At 42.0% G+C, this 16963-nt stretch overlaps 1 protein-coding gene across 2 annotated transcripts in view; it reads right to left on the bottom strand.

Moving 5' to 3' along the window:
- LOC134349013 (neuronal PAS domain-containing protein 2-like) overlaps positions 1-16963 on the bottom strand; it is a 114624-nt gene that overhangs the window by 69438 nt on the left and 28223 nt on the right. Inside the window, exon 2 of one of the 2 annotated variants that reach the window (XM_063052854.1) lies at positions 6524-6589. The exons of the other annotated variant lie outside the window; for it this stretch is intronic. The gene's annotated coding sequence lies outside the window, so the exon portion shown is untranslated. The remainder of the gene's footprint in view (positions 1-6523; positions 6590-16963) is intronic. 2 annotated transcript variants of the gene reach the window in all.

The following is a 16963-nucleotide window of genomic DNA, read 5'->3' as shown; positions in this document are numbered from 1 at the left end:
TATGGAGTCTGGCAGCACCAAGGTGCAGACTGCTTTTCCTCATCCACTGTGTATCCTCTTCTACCTCCTGCTCTTCCTATGCCTATTGCAAGCCAGGTGGTGGCAAGGGATTATTTCATGATGGCTATTGAAGACACAGTTAAAAAACGCATCATGTAAAATCACGTGACTGCACCCTATTAGGATGGACATGGGCACATAAGTAGCCACACTGGAGGTTTCATTATGGATCCGTACAATGGGGGAAGAAAGCACAACAGGAAGTGAAAGTGGTGGGAAACCAGCAGGTGGCCAATGTCACCTCCCTTCTCAGAGTAGCATTTATTTTATTCATTCCAGTAAGGACGTGGGCATCATTGTCAATGCCAGAATTTATTGTCTACTCCTAACTGCTTTGGCACTTACCAAATCGCTATCCAGGTTTCATCACCTACAGGGACTGCCTCATTTTCTGAGGAATTGTAAACCTTCTGTAATCACAATGTACACACCCACATTTGACATTATTTCAGAAGAAAAACATTAATGAAGCAAGCTGAAGATGATAGGTCATAAGACACTACCCTGAGAACTCTTGCAATGAAGTTCTGAGCTGGGCAGGCTAACCTCCAACAACCAAAATCATCATGGGTAAAGCCTACAAAAAGTAGTGGACATGGCCCAATCCACTATGGGTAAAGCCCTCCCATCAGTGAGCACATCTACATGAAGCTCTGTCACAGGAAAGCAGCATACATCATCTAGCACCCTCACCAAACAAGCCATGCTCTCTTCTCACTGACGCCATCAAGAAGAAGGTTCAGGAGCCTCAGGACTCACACCACCGTGTTCAGGACAATTATTACTCCTAGAACCAAAGGGGATAACTTCACTCAACTTCACTTGCCCTATCACTGAACTGTTCCCAAAACCTATGGACTCACTTTCAAGGACTCTTCGTCTCATGTTCTCGACATATATATATGTGTGTGTGTGTGTGTGTGTGTGTTTATTTATTTATTTAGTATTTACTTTCCCCTTTCTTTTTGCATTTACACAGTTTGTTGTCTACTGTACACTGATTGTCTGTCCTGTTGGTGCAGTGTTTCATTGATTCTATTATGGTTATTGGATTTACTAAGTATGTCTGCAAGGAAATAAATCTCAGGGTTGTATATGGTGATGTTTATGGGTTTTGATAGTAACTTTACTTTGATTCTAGTCATTAGGAGTATTTTCCATTAATGTCAGAGGACTTCAGTTTTGACAAGGGTCCTTGATATTACACTCTATCAACTTCTGCTGTTATTTCTACTCACCTTCCTTATTCACATCTTTTACTCATGAACTAAGGCTGCAGTGGAGCTAAGATGCCCAGTTAAGACTCAAACTAGACTCAGTATGCAGGCACTTGTGAGTGGGTGCTGCTTGATAATACTGTCACTGACTCTTTCCATTACTTAATAGTTGATTGAGCTAGATTGATCAGGTAGTTATTAATAAAATTAGATTTTAGCACGAGGTAGTTGTTAGGATCATGAAGTTCTGAACACCAATTCAATGTAATTTCTACCAAAATTTTCCGCATCTCACCCCAATTAAAAAGAGTAGCTTACACAGGTTTCCTATAGTTATGATTCTTAGCAGTAGATTTAAACAGAAAATTCTAGAAGGAAAAAAATGCCACAATTTATACTGTTTTACAAAATGTTTCTGAAAAATTTACAAAACCAAATTACCGTAATTTGCACCGCCCTTACTACAGATCTAAAACTTTTTATTTGGCATCAAAAATTATTGCAATAAAATTCAAAATCTTCCATGGAAAGTTGCTATACCTAATCTTAGGTTTTACACTTTAATTTTTGTTTAAGAAAAAGGAACTATAAAATGAATGTGATATAAATGTTGTGGTTTTATTAGGAGAGAATTGTTTGGATTCATTTGTACTTGTTTTGACAGATTGTAATTTCCACACAAGCACACACACAAACAAGTCAGGCCAATCGCACCGATTATGCTGTAAATTTCTACTTATACTTTGATTTATACTGATCCAGAAAATTACAGTCTCTTGTTTAATTTGCAAGTGCAAATTACGAGAACTTCCCTATAAACTTCTATGACATGTATACCTATTTAGCAACGTGAAATTAAAGCTTTTCCTTTTCCCATAGCATTGCAGAAATAAAGCAAACTGCATTCAACACTATTTTTCATAACCACAATTCTATTGACTAAACCAAAATTACTCAGAAACGCAAATGAAAAATGATAAAATATGCATGGATAAATCAAGTTCCTAGAGATAAGAGAGTACTTATCTTCCAATGCAGTACTTGGCATTTTCATTAAAAACAAAATTCACAACAAAATACTATTTCAGTAATTAGTTTGTCATATGAAAAGAAAGTCACTGCCTTATAAAAGCTACACCTTTCACAGAAGTGCAGCCTGTGACTTTATTAATCAGTAAGAATAACTATCTGGATGTTTCCAAATCCTCTTGGGAACCCAAGCCCCTCCAGTCGTTCCAAACATTATTTTGCTGCTGGCAAAGTTAAAAAGTAGGTCAGTTAAAAAATGCAACAACATTTGATGGAAACTTGCAGCAACAAATTTTTATTCCTAGTAGAGCTATACAAAAGTTTTTCACCTACTGCTCATGTTAAATTTCGTAGTTTTGACTTAGCGAGAGGTAAGGATGAGACCCATTTTTAAAAATATCTTTCGACATACTTTATACAGTATTCTTTACTTCTTCAGGTTGTCGTAAAGAACTTTAAAGTCAATTGCATATTTCTGAAGTGTGTAATCAGTGCTACAGCACAGGAAAATATTACAACATGGATGTTGAGTCATTACTTTGTGCTTAGTTGGTTAGTTGAAAACAAACTTCTCGGTTTTTAGAAATATATTAAATTTTCCTCAAGCTCATTTAAATATACCAGTCATTTAAACATACAATGGAAAGGCACGCTGTATAATTTTTTAAAATTTTCATATTATTATATTTAAGATTAGTGCCTTAGTAATTTGATACAGCTTAATCAATATAGATGTGAAGATGCTTATCACAAAAATGATTATTGATAAGTATCAACTCATTATGACAATGATATAAATCAAGCTTAAAAATTATATAACTCTTTGCCAGTTTCATTGCAATAGTAAAATTAGCCTTCTCAGAGCCCTGCTGGATAAATGAAGTTAGGCCATGCAGAACCAATGGAAAGAAAAAACAGAGATAACAGTCTAGAAACTCGCTTTCACTGGTGTCCTGAACTGATGTGGAGCTGCAATCTTAAATTTCTGAAGTGACCACAAAATTTAGAGTCATGGAGTTGTACAGCATAGAAATAAGCTCTTAGGCTCAACTCATCCATGCCAACCATTATGCCTATCTGAACCAATCCCACTTGCCTGCAGTAACTCCATATCCCTTTATAACATGCTCATTCAAGTACTTGTTAAGATGCCTGTTAAATATTGTTAATATTCCTGTCTCTACCAAGTTCTCGTGCAGCTCATTCCAAATACAAACTATTCTTTGTATGGAAACATTTATCCTTCTGATCCCCTTTAAACCTTCTTCCTCTCATCTTAAACCTGTGCCCTGTAGTTGTCATGGTCCGGATCAGGGTCCCTTTAAATTTAGCTTGTTTATATTATGACCCGGATGGTTTCCCGTTTTCCCGTGTCCCTCGACTTTGGTGATTAGAGGCAATTAACACTCGGCTGAACCGGTAGTTTATAGTCTCCGGCTTTCAGCCATTCGGTGCGGGAGCGTCTGCAAAGTCTGCAAAGTCACAGCGTGCCAATGTCATCAAGCCGGAGCAAACCTTGTCTCCGCCCGAAGCGAGTGCCAGTAATTCGCCTTTCCTCACCGGAGCAACCTTGTTCAGTTACCTCGCCGAAGCTAGCCTGCAAAGTTTCCTCTTCAAGGTGGGTCCGTCAGTTAACCTGCCGGAGAGAATCAAGAGCCGCTGTCTACTGTTCCCGGGCCGAGTCGAGAGCTCGGAACTACCTAGAGGTCCCAAGCACCACGTCCTGGCTCCGGCGGCATCCAAGTATCACGTTGAAGTCCTGGCTCTGGCAGCGACCAAGTTCCACGTCCAAGTCCTGGCCCCGGCGGCGTCCAAGTCCTGGCCCTGGCGGCGTCCAAGTACCACGTCAAGTCCTGGCTCTGGCGGCGTCCAAGTACCACATCCAAGTCCTGGCCCCAGCGGCGTCCAAGTTCCACGTCCAAGTCCTGGCCCCGGCGGCGTCCAAGTTCCACGTCCAAGTCCTGGCCCCGGCGGCGTCCAAGTTCCACGTCAAGTCCTGGCCCTGGCAGCGTCCAAGTACCAGGTCAAGTCCTGGCCCCGACGGCGTCCAAGTACCACGTCAAGTCCTGGCCCTGGCGGCGTCCAAGTACCAGGTCAAGTCCTGGCCCTGGCGGCGTCCAAGTACCAGGTCAAGTCCTGGCCCCGACGGCGTCCAAGTACCACGTCAAGTCCTGGCCCCGGCGGCGTCCAAGTACCACGTCAAGTCCTGGCCCTGGCGGCATCCAAGTACCAGGTCAAGTCCTGGCCCTGACGGCTTCCAGTTCCGAGTCTAGTCCTGGCCCTGGCAGTCTGTGATTCCTGTCCTACCCCCTTGACTGAATCACTTCTCTGCCCCTCTCGCCTCTAGCCCTCGTCTGCAGCCCCCACCTGCATTTCAGTCTAGTTCCATCACCGGAGCTAGATAGGTACTGTCTGGTGTCCATTCGTGTTGGTCTTGTCTTGTCTTGTCCTCGCCTCCGTGGGGTAAGTCAGGCCGTCTTGCCATTGCCCCGCGGGGTGTCGTGTCTTGTCTTGTCCTGTCCTCGCCTCCGTGGGGTAAGTCAGGCCGTCTTGCCATTGCCCCGCGGGGAGTCGTGTCTTGTCTTGTCTTGTCCTCGCCTCCGTGGGGTAAGTCAGGCCATCTTGCCATTGCCCCGGGGGGAGTCGTGTCTTGTCTTGTCCTGTCCTCGCCTCCGTGGGGTAAGTCAGGCCGTCTTGTCGTTGCCCCGCGGGGAGTCGTGTCTTGTCTTGTCTTGTCCTCGCCTCCATGGGGTAAGTCAGGCCATCTTGCTGTTGCCCCGCGGAGGGTCATGAGTCCCGGCCCTATGTCCTGTACCCAAGGAGGGGTCCCGGCTCTCTGTTCTGTGTGTGAGTCCCGGCCCTATGTCCTGTACCCAAGTAGGGGTCCCAACTCTGTGTTCTGTGTATGTGTCCATGGTTCCATGTACCTGCTCTCCCGAGACCGAGGCTCTGTTTTCCATGTTCCTCCTCTCCCTAGCCCATGTCATGTCCATGCCTGGCTCTGGGGTCCAAGCCCGAGGCAAGACCCAGGTACTGGGTCCTTGCCCAGTCTCTGGCTCAGAGTCCATACCCTAGCCTCTTCATGTCTTCTCTAGTTCTGGGAGCCGATTCCGAGTCCAAGCCCAGACCCTTGGTCCCAGCCTAGTCGTAGTCCTGAGTCCTTGTCCAGTTTGCTACTCCTGCTCCTGCCTTGCTCTCCTGGTATCGAACAATAAACTAAATCTAAGTAACCTCACAAGATGTGTCTTGCATTTGGGTCCACCCTTGCTCCCAATGCCCCCGCCATTGTGACAGTAGTTTTAGATACCCCTGCCATGGGAAACAATCTCGGGTTATCTACCCCATCTTATGTCTGTTACAATTTTCTATCATTTCGCCCTTTAGCTTCCTTTATTTCAGTAGGAACAAACCCAGCCTGCCTGATCTCTCCTAATATATCTGAAGCCCTACAATCAAGGCAAAATCCTTGTGAATCTCTTCTGTACCTTCTCGAGCTTAATTGTCCCTTTCCTCAAGTGTAATAACCAGAACTGCACATAGAGCTCCAAGTAGGGCCAAACCAGCATCTTGCACAACTGTAACATTATGTCCTAACTCCTCTCCTCAGACCCTAGCCAATGGAGGCACGTATGCCGGGCCCTTCTTCACCACTTTGTCTACCCATGTTGCCACTTTCAAAGAATGATATATTTATCCCCCTCGGTTCTACAATACATCCCCCTCTCCACCCGAGCCCTGTCATTCACAGTATATATCGTGCCCTGATTTAATTTTCTAAATTGCATCATTGCACTTGCCTGAATTAAGTTCCATCTGCTATTCCCTTGCCCACTTTCTCAGTTTATTGTAACCTCAAACAACTTTCATGAATCCAATTTGGCAAGTTTAAGATCTGATTTCCAAACTCTGTGGATCAGTGGCTTCTAACCTTTTAGACTAGTGTCCCATGAGGAATCTTGTTAAAGTTCTTACTCCATGTGGATGCTGTCAACTGAACAGCCTTTATCAACAAATTCCCTCCAACAAAGCCATACTGACTATCCTTGATCAACCCCTGTCTTTCAAGCACAGGTTAATCTTGTCCTTCAGGACTTTATCCAATAGTTCCCAACCACTGAAGGGTGAGAGTGAGTGCCCCCTTTGGATATCCACATTTAGGTATTTCTTAGTGCCAGTTCTCAATGCTGAGGTGACAGTAAACAAAAATCCAAAGGTACCTTCGCTGGGCTTCTTTTGACTAACACACACAAAATTCTGGAGGAACTCAGCAGATCAGGCAGCATCTATGGAGAAAAATAAAGAGTCGACGTTTAGGGCCGAGACCCTGCTTTTGATTTCTGCAATGCAGCAGCAAGTTGTCATATTGAACATTTATCAATAGAGGTACTGTACCCTGATGGTCTTAAAACTTGATTTTTGAGTGAGAATGATCTTAATTTTGACTTTGAGAACAATACCGGGACCCATAGAGCTCACAGATATGAATGACAGCAACCAACATAAATATTGCTCCTGGAAGAAACCTTGAAAGTTAAACTGGATAAACAGCACTGCACACAGTACTTCAGCTGTGACCTAATGTTTTATAAATTTGTACCATAACCTCCTTGTTCTTATATTTTACATCCAAGATAATTAAGGCTAGTATCCCACATGCCTTCCTCATCAACTTACCTTCTGTGTTGTCACCTTGTACATCAGGGGCCCTCTGTTCCTCAATATTCCATTAGGAGCCAGACATTCATTGTGTGTGTTCTACAATTATTAGTTTTCCACAGAGTGCTTCACACTTATTGGAATTAAATTTCATCTGCCTTTATTTGTTTATTTTAGCAGCTGATCAATATCTCCCTGTAATTGAAGATTATACTCCTCATTTCAGGGAGGTAGCACCATCAATTTGCGGGAGACTCCCGAAACTTCCGGGAGAGGTGGAATGTCTGCAATACAGTAGCTCCTTAGCAGCTAGCCAGGTAGCTTAAGTAACATTGGCTATGCTAATGAACGAATGACACCTGTTAGTCTCACATCAACATGTCTTTTACAGTCTTAACCCACCATGGGCAATAGAAAAGTCACTGTTGCAAACAGTGCAGCGAGCAACACTGTCATTATTTTTGACCCCTATTAGGCAGGGGTACACTTCAGTGTAGTCTGGGGTGACGTATGTTTTTGGAACACTCTGTCATGGCGCGCGCTTGCTCTCTCTCTCTCTCTCTCTTTCACTCTCTCAAAAAAATTGATTTCCGTGATATTGTATATAATTTGTGGGCATCAGGGAGCCACTACTAATATGCGGGAGACTCCCGGAACTTCGGGGAGAGGTGGGATGTCTGTGTGTGTCATCTAGAAACTTAGTAATCATATACCCAACATTCCTATACAAGCTGTTAATGCATGTTGCATATAGTTAAGGGTCCCCTGTGGTATATCACTAATCCCAGGTTTCTAAACGGAACTCCTTTTTGTTAGAAGCCTTTCTTCTGTTTTGTTTTAACTAATTTCTCACCTGATGAAATTATCAAGCTGCAGGATTTTTTCTGGCATTTCGAGCCTCTAAAATTTTAAAAGGAACTCATTGAAATCACATCGTCTGGTGATTAGGACTCCAGTTTGAGACACTTTTCAAGAAGTTTGTTTTCAGAGATTTGTGCACATTCTGCTAAGAATGTGCAGAAGCTGAAATGTGTCTGACCATTGAAATAAAACTGCTGAGGAGTCTTCAGCATTAGTAAAAACAAGTTTTTTTTGAGAGAACAGCTCCGGTCTTTACTTAGTCCAATATAGTTGAAATTGAAAGTGAAGCTTGGGCATTACACTTACTTGGCAGGTTGGGTGCCAGTGAAACAGCAGAGAGGCACAAGAAAATCTGGTCTCAAAAGGATAATGTACTGTATTAAAGATTTGTGTCAACTCTCTCAGAAACTCCTGTCAGGCAAGTAATAATGCAAAAATTGTATTTTAGTTGTGCTTCAAAATTAGATCTTACAGTGCATTATTGTTCCATGCTTTTATATTCAATTACATTAATTTTTATGGAAAATAAATTGTGATTGAGGATCGGAAACTAACAACCTGATTTCTGAAATCTGCAATTGTAGTACTGGCTTTCTCCTTGTGTCCTGCTCTGCTTCCAGCCACTGCACACTAGAATAGCTTTAGGACTCCATTACTGCAGCCTTACCCCATATTACAAAGAACTTTGATGCAAAGACTGAACATATCAGGCGAATAATAAGATAAAATAAGATGCAAAATAGTTTAATGCAGTTTTCCAGCGCTGCACAGGTGAATGTTTCAGGATGATTACCTTTATGGATGACTTCTCAATGACAGGTAATTAATTTATTGTGGGGTGCAGCCAATCTTCTAGGCATGACTTTCTTCTAATTTTTTTAATCAGTGCAAAGAAATGTACCAATGTGTGCAGAATATAATTTGTGCTAATATTTATGTGATCTTCCTCAGGGATTCAGTTGATTTTGATCATGGTGCTGGAAGGACTAAGGTTACATTGCAAATTTATAAGACCATAAGATATATGAGCAGAATCAGGCCATCTGGCCCATCGAGCCTCTTCCACTATTCAATCATGGCTGATCCTTTTTTTATCTCCTTCTCAACCCCAGTTCCCGGCCTTCTTCCCATAACCTTTAATGCCATGTCCAGTCAAGAACCTATCAATCTCTGCCTTAAACACACCCAATGACCTGGCCTCCACAGCTGCATGTGGCAACAAATTCCACAACTTCACTACCCTTGGGCTGAAGAAATTTCTCTGCATCTCTGTTCTGAAAGGGTGCCCCTCTATCCTGAGGCTGTACCCTCTTGTCCTAGACTCTCCCATGATGGGAAACATCCTTTCCACATCTACCCTACCTAGGCCTTTCAACATTTGAAAGGTTTCAATGAGATCCCCACTCGTCCTTATCTTAGGTTTGCTTTGAAATTAGCTCTTACAGTACCTTATTTTTCTATACTATTTGATTCAATTTTAACAGAGAATTGGAAATTTGCAGCCAACAGAACCTAGGCTCCTGTACCTCCCTCTGCAACTGGATCCCTGACTTCCTAACTGGAAGACCACTATCAGTGTGGATTGGAAATAACATCTCCACCTCGCTGACAGTCAGCACTGGCGCACCTCAGGGATGTGTGCTTAGCACACTGCTCTACCCTCTCTACCTGAATGACTGTGTGGTTAGGCACAGCTCAAATGGCATCTATAAATTTGCTGATGATGGAATTGTTGGCAGAATCGTAGATGGTGATGACAGGGCATACAAAGCAAGATATACGAGTTAGTGGAGTGGTGTCGCAGCAACAACCTTCAGCAAGACCAGCAAGAGTAAGACAAGGGAACACAAACCAATCCTCACAGAGGGATCAGAAGTGGAGAGAGTGAAGAGTGAACTGGCGGGAGGAGAAGAAGGCGGTGTGACGCACCGCGCGCGGCCTCTCCGGTGATGAATATCTGTTATCTGTCAAGTAGGACACCGTGCACAATTCTGATTTGTTGGAGGCAGATGTGAGAGCACGGAGGAACATCTGGTGAAACTTCTGAAATGCCTACTTCGCTGCCGCTGCTACTGTGCGATCGAGAATCTCCGGAGGGGAAGGCTCCAAATCCCCGGCTTTGCCTATTGCCTATTGCCTATTGCCTGTTGCCGGGGCCGGGGTCGAAGCGCTCGGCAGAGATGGTGCTCGGTGCTCGGTGTCGGAGGGCTGGTCGGAGGATCGAAGTTTTCAGACGGACTCAGAGTTGGACTGTGGTCGGGTGCTTCCAGGATGCTGCATCGGCAAGTTTGTGGTGCTGGAAGCTCATGGCAGGGAGAGTTTCTCCCTTCAACTGTCTGCATGAGATGTTGGGGCTATGGGGACTTTGAGACTTTTTTTTACCGTGCCCATGGTCTGCTCTTATCAAATTACGGTATTGCTTTGCACTGTTGTAACGATATGTTATAATCATATGGTTTTTGTCAGTTTTAGTCTTGGTCTGTCTTGTGTTTCTGTGATATCATACTGGAGGAACATTGTATTATTTTTTAATGCATGCATTTCTAAATGACAATAAACGAGGACTGAGTGTCCTCATAATCTAATCTAATAATCTAACCTAAATGTCAAGTTCCTTGGTGTCAATATCTCTGAGGACCTAACCTCGACACAATATATATATTGATGCAGCTACAAAGAGGTCAAGATAGCAGCTGTATTCCACTGGGAGTTTGAGATTTGGTTTCTCAACTAAAACACTTGAGAACTTCTACAAATGTGCCATGGAGAGTATTCTGTCTGGCTACATCATTGGCTGGTAAGGGGGGGGGGCGGTGGGGGTGCAGTTGTAGAAACTTATAAAATTAGTCATCTCCATCATGGGTACCAGCCCCCGTAGTATCCAAGGAGTGATACCTTAGGAAGGCAATTAAAGATCTCCACCACTCAGGATATGCCCCCCTTTACACTGACAGGAGGGAGGTATCAAAGCCTGAAGACACACCCTCAGCAATTCAAGAACAGCTTCTTTCCCTCTACCATCTGATTTCTAAATGGACATTGAACCCATGAACACTACCTCACTACTTTTTTATTTCTGTTTTTTTGTACTGCTTATTTTATTTTAACTATTGAATATATATATGTATATGTAATGTAACTCCGTTTTTACTCTTTTTTTTTATCATATATTTCACTGTACTGCTGCCATAAAGTTAACAACTTTAAACGTTGAGGATATTAAATTTGATTCTGATTTGTGAAGTCCACAATTTTAATCCTAGCTTCCTCCTTGTGTCTGACTCTGTTTGCAGAATTGACTTGATAATGGTGACAAGATGATAAGAGACATAGATCAAGTGGACAGCCAGAGGCTTTTTCCCAGGGTGGAAATGGCTAATATGAAGGGGCATAATTTTAAGGTGACTGGAGGAAAGCATAGAGGGGACGTCAGAGGTAAGCTTTTTATACAGAGAGTAGTGGGTGCATGGAACACCTTGCTGGGGGTGGTGGTAGAGGAAGGGACATTTAGAAACTCTTAAGTAGGCATATGGATGATAGAAAAATGGAGGACTATTGGTACAACATCATGGGCCAAAGGGCCTGTATTCCACTTCAATGTTCTGTGTTCTATGTTTCCAGCCACTGCACACTAGAATAGTTTTAAGATTCAATGCATTGCCATTTTAACTGGTATTACAAAGACCTTTGATGCAAAAACTAATCAGGCAAGCGGTAATGCAAAAATTCTTAACATTTCCCTCATGACCAGTAGAAGTTCATTTAGGCAAATATAAGAGTAACCTAAGGACATGTTTGATAAGAGCTTCATTATTTACTGCTTCTTGGAATAAAGCCATCTAAAGTGCATCAGGATTAAAACTCTGAATGTTGTGGATACGAGTTGGTAAATAGAAAAGAATTTAGGACAGTGTAAGTAATGTTAATGGAAAACACATTACATCATCATTCACCAAAATGAACACTGGATCTGAACCATCAGTAATTAAATGTAAACAGGGTTTTTATTCAGGTGAATTTATTGTAATCTGAAATGTTCAAAGTTTCAGTTTATTATAATCTCGAGTCACCTCGTGAGGATGACTGTACTTAATTGAATGCAGTAACAAACAATAGCTCCAGAAGGTAAGCTACAGGAAGATCCGGGCAGAGATGGCTACAGGCCACCTCCTGGATTGATCACCCCCACCCACTGGAGCAGAAGTAAAAGACACTTTGTGATTTCATACAGCATGTCAACCGTGTCTGCAGACCCCTGTTTATATCTGCAGAGATGTGATCCTCAAAGAAGAACTATTTTAGGTAGAGATCACACAGTAAGAAATATAGAGATGTTGTAGCATGCCTTTAAGTAATTGGAGTAGGAACTCATTCACAAGTTATTCATGGACCAACACAGGAAAATACCCACTTTGTGGACACTCCTGTCTGACTGGCTGGACAACTATGCGGTGGTTAACGATGATAAGGAAAGGATCACATGGTTTGCAATGGTGAATTTTATTTTGCAGACTCCTTATGAAAATGGTCAGGCAGCATGCATAAAATGCTGGAGGAACTCAGCAGGCCAGGCAGCGCTGGGTATAGTTGATGTTTCAGGCCGAGACTCTTCATCAGGACTCGAGAGAAAAAAAAGATGAGGAGTCAGAGTTAGAACGTGGGGGGAGGGGAGGAAGAAACACAAAGTGATAGGTGAAACTGGGAGGGGTGAAGTAAAGTGCTGGGAAGTTGATTGGTGAATGAGATACACAGCTGGAGAAGGGGAAATCTGATAGGAGAGGACAAAAAGCCATGGAAGAAAGGAAAGGGGGAGAAGCACCAGAGGGATGGACTGGTAAGGAGATAAGGTGAGAGAGGGAAAGGAGAAAGGGGAATGGGGAATGGTGAAAGGGGAGGAGGCATGACCAGAAGTTTGAAAAAATGAAAATTTTCTCTCTGTTATGAAAACAATCTCTCTATTAGGGAGTTCCTTATATCCCATGCAGGCAACCTAATTCACTCAGCTGGATGATGAGGCTGTGGGTGTTGAGCAAACACATCCTTCTGATGGGCGCTATTTTCCTCCTACACCTGCTTCTCTCCTGTCTCCAAAGCATGCCCCTCGGGCTCTGGGCTCCCTGCTCTTCTTCCTCCAGCAACGGCTGCTGTCTTTGATTAGTTAGGTTGGGAACCTATTTGACATGTACAGCATGTGGATCCTAGTTAGGACACCTATGACAATTTCCACCACAGTCCTGGATCATTTTATGTGTGCTCACCAACTGATATTAGACAGCACATTAGTATGCATCTCCAAGGATATAGAATGTGATCTTTGCCTCTGAGCAATGCCAGCAGTTGGAAGTATCCAGCAACTTGGCTTTCCTCAACAGGAAGAACTTGTGTACTTTTGGGAGATGTGACATTCACCATGATGAAATTCTTCTAATGATCCACACAACATGGATATTTTTATTAATGAACAGGAAAGGTTTCCCTTCTCTCTAATGTTATTTTTAATGTGCTGAGAATAATGACTGGTCTCATCACTGCCGGGTATGGAAACATCAATGCCTTTGAAAGGAAAAGCCCAAAAAACAGTAGTCGATATAGCCCAGTCCATCATGGGTAAAGCCCTCCCCACAAATGAGCACAACTACAAAGAGCACTGTTGCAAGAAAACTGCATCCTTCATCAAGAACCCCCACCATCCAGGCCATGCTCTCTTCTTGCTGCTGCCATCAGGAAGAAGGTACAGGAGCCTCAGAACTCACACCAGCAGACTCAGGAGCAGTTAATATCCCTCAACCATCAGGCTCTTGACCCAGAAGGGATAACTTTATTCAATTTCACTCACCCCATCCCCGAACTATTCCCACCATTATGGACTCACTTTCAAGGACTCTTCATCTTCTCAATATTTATTGTTTATTTATGTATTTATTATTATTATTTTGTTTGTTTTATTATTTTCGGATTTGCACAGTTTGTTGTATTTTGTATATTATTTGTTTGTCTTGTGTGAGATTTATCATTGATTCTATTTTTTTACTGTAAATGCCTACAAGAAAATGAATCTCAGGGTAATAGGAGGGGTGATTGATAAGTTCCTGGCCTGATGTAGAAGGAGATGAGTTATTAACTTCAAACTTTCTGCGTTTTCACTCAAAGAGTTGAACTGCACGTGCATGTAACAAGAGCTGTATAACTCATCTCCTTCTACCCACGGCCACAAACCTATCAATCACCCCTGCTGTGGACCACCTGGAGGTCCAAGACGCTCTCATTACATGCATGTGCAGTTCAACTCTTTGAGTGATAATGCAGAAAGTTTGAAGTAAATAACTCATCTCCTTCTACCTTAGGCTACGAACCTATGGCTACGAACCTATCAATCACCCCTGCTGTGGACCACTTCTACAAAGAAGGGAACCGTATGCTCCACGACCGCTGGACTAAGTGTGCACATGTAGGAGGGGACTATGTTGAAAAATAAATGTGCTAAGTTTTCTAAAATTGACTCCTTCTACCTTAGGCCACGAACGTATTAATCACCCCTCGTATATGGTGACATACATGTACTTTGATAATAAACGTTCTTTGAACTTTGATTCAGTTTCCTTCTGCTCTATTGTCCTTCTCACAACCACATATCATCCCAAACTCACGCTTCCAAAACTATTAACATTTCCTGGGAGATGTAAAGAAGTAAATGTTGCCTTAATCTCAGATATTTGTTCTCCTTTCATGTTACCACATGCATAAAATATAATACACTTCCTAGTCATGAAGTGCTACAGCAAGTAGAACAGGACAAATTTCACACTAGCCAAAGAGTTTTGGAAGTTCAGTTATGTAAATACCATCTCTAACAACAAAAATATTCAGACTGATAACGTGAAAACATTTAGATTGTTGGATAAGTTTCTTTTTTAGAACCATCATCACTGTTTTCTCAGGAAGATGTATTTAATCTTACACTACTGAATACTAAACATACAACACCTTCAAGTATATGAAGCAAGTCGTTTGGCCTCTAGCTGATTCCTAATGTCTTAAAATGTAAGATGCTATCACTAGCTTTCACTTCTTCTTTTCCTGAAACATCCTTCAGTTCCCATTGCTTCCCATTCCACATACACTTGCCTCTGTGCATGTCCCTTCCATACTTCCCTATTTTTTCCTCTTTGCTCTTTCAAATCCACCCCAAAACATTGCTCCAATATCTGCATCTCGGTTTTCAATTCACTGACTTCCACTGATCCAAATGCTTTCCATATTAAGACTTTCATTGAAACTTCTCTTTTAGATCAAACTTCCAGTGACACTTACACCAAATTTAGAATTTGAAAAATAAACAGAGTACTTTTAAACACTGAAAAATTGGAAGGGTTTGGTCTTCAAAGGGAAATGGGTGACTTTGCAGAAAGAAAATCACTTAAGGTTACCATGCGGGTATGATAAGCAGTTTCCAAAGCAAACTGTGTTGGCTTTTATTGCAAAATACTTATTGCTCCAATTATTTTTGTCACCAGGAAGGTGGCACATGGAATATCATTTACAACTAAATTCTCCTTATCCTAGACACGTACAATGTACAGAGAATTACATATGTTTGACAGATTATTTCCTGGGATGGCACGTGTGTTTGGGAGGATGGATTGTTCTAAGAGAAGACAAGCCCAGTCTGCTATTCTAATATAGAAAGTGTTAATAAAATACATAGTTCTTTTGAGAGAGAACATGCATTAGAAGACAGAGACGCATATCCCGGTACAATTAACACTGGGTGCCTAAATAGACTAGTTTTCTATCTCACATATGTAATGATCTATTATAAATACAAGGATCACCATAAGCTGTAATCCTTTCTGGCACATTTAAAATAAGCAGCTAATTTCAGAAATACAAACAATATTGGTCCAGAAATTCAATTGCATATGCATATGTTATATGTTAAGCAAATATACTAAAGATGCAATATTGATGTTCATTGCAGTAATGACCTTGTAGCACGGAGAGTGCATAATACAGCTTTGGAGCTTGTGTTTCAGTGTCATAATGTGTCTGCACATGTAGTGTGCCAAGCACTCCATGATAACAATCACCATCAGAGCACATTTTACATCATTATATTCTTCTAAAATGCAATAATAGACCAGTTTATAATCAATTATTCAGACAGCGGAATGCTGTGAGTGCTCCAGCTCTATTTTGGGTGTGCACTACAATATCCAATTCAGTAGTGGAGAAGTAAGATGTGTGCCTATATGGCATTCTTCACAATTGTTCAGACTGAGTCACCTGCCTACCATCGGCAGCAGTTCCCACTGAGAACCACCACTTTATTATAATACAATGCAAAAGGTTTCCAATTCATGTGCAGTTCCCATTGTTAATCACTGTTAGTTAACATGTGCAATTTTACAGAGCCTTACACTGAATGAATGAACAAAAGTCACCCTTCAGCAGCCCTAATCAAGTAAGTGCAGTAACATTTCATGTGCTGTTGTAGCACCTCCTGTGCTAAAGAAGATGAGAAATAACAGAACCTAGCCTACAAATCTGGAATAATTTGCTGTTCTGTGTGCTTCAGGAGCTGTGGCTCAAACAGACCGTACTACTATTCCAGGCACTGAGCAACACTGTGATAAAAATATTGAGATAATTTACATTCTACTGAGAGGAAGCTAAGGAAATGAATCCACAACTGTCTTGTCGGCAAATACTGATACACGTTTGGCTGCTGATCATCCCGCACAGATGCTTCTAGTTACTTTCCTCATTCGAGTTCAATGTCACGATGTTTAACAACAATTTATGGCACATGAGAACTATTGGGAAAAATATTTTTTTAAGGGAAATCTGCAGCATGGGTCATCTATTCTTCACAAATAAATGCAGTGCAGCTAAAAGTAATTGAGGACAATATACAGTATATTTTGGCTGTCTCTCAAGTGGTTAACCTTCAGCTTGTCTAGAGCATTTTGGAATGGGCATTAAATCGTGACCTTGTCAGGAATATCCATATGCCAATTCCCTCTCACTCCCACATTTTCTTTTCCCCTTAATTTTATTATTTTCAGTATTTTTAAAGTTCTCAGTTCAAGTCAGCACCCTTCATTTACTTTGAAGAAACAAGAGTCAGGAGGGAAATCGAC

Source organism: Mobula hypostoma, chromosome 7 (genome assembly GCF_963921235.1).
Source record: "Mobula hypostoma chromosome 7, sMobHyp1.1, whole genome shotgun sequence".
In the NCBI taxonomy this organism is placed as follows: Eukaryota; Metazoa; Chordata; class Chondrichthyes; order Myliobatiformes; family Myliobatidae; genus Mobula; species Mobula hypostoma.
The sequence above is the reverse complement of the archived record's forward strand: the minus strand, read 5'-3'. Positions and strand labels throughout refer to the sequence as shown.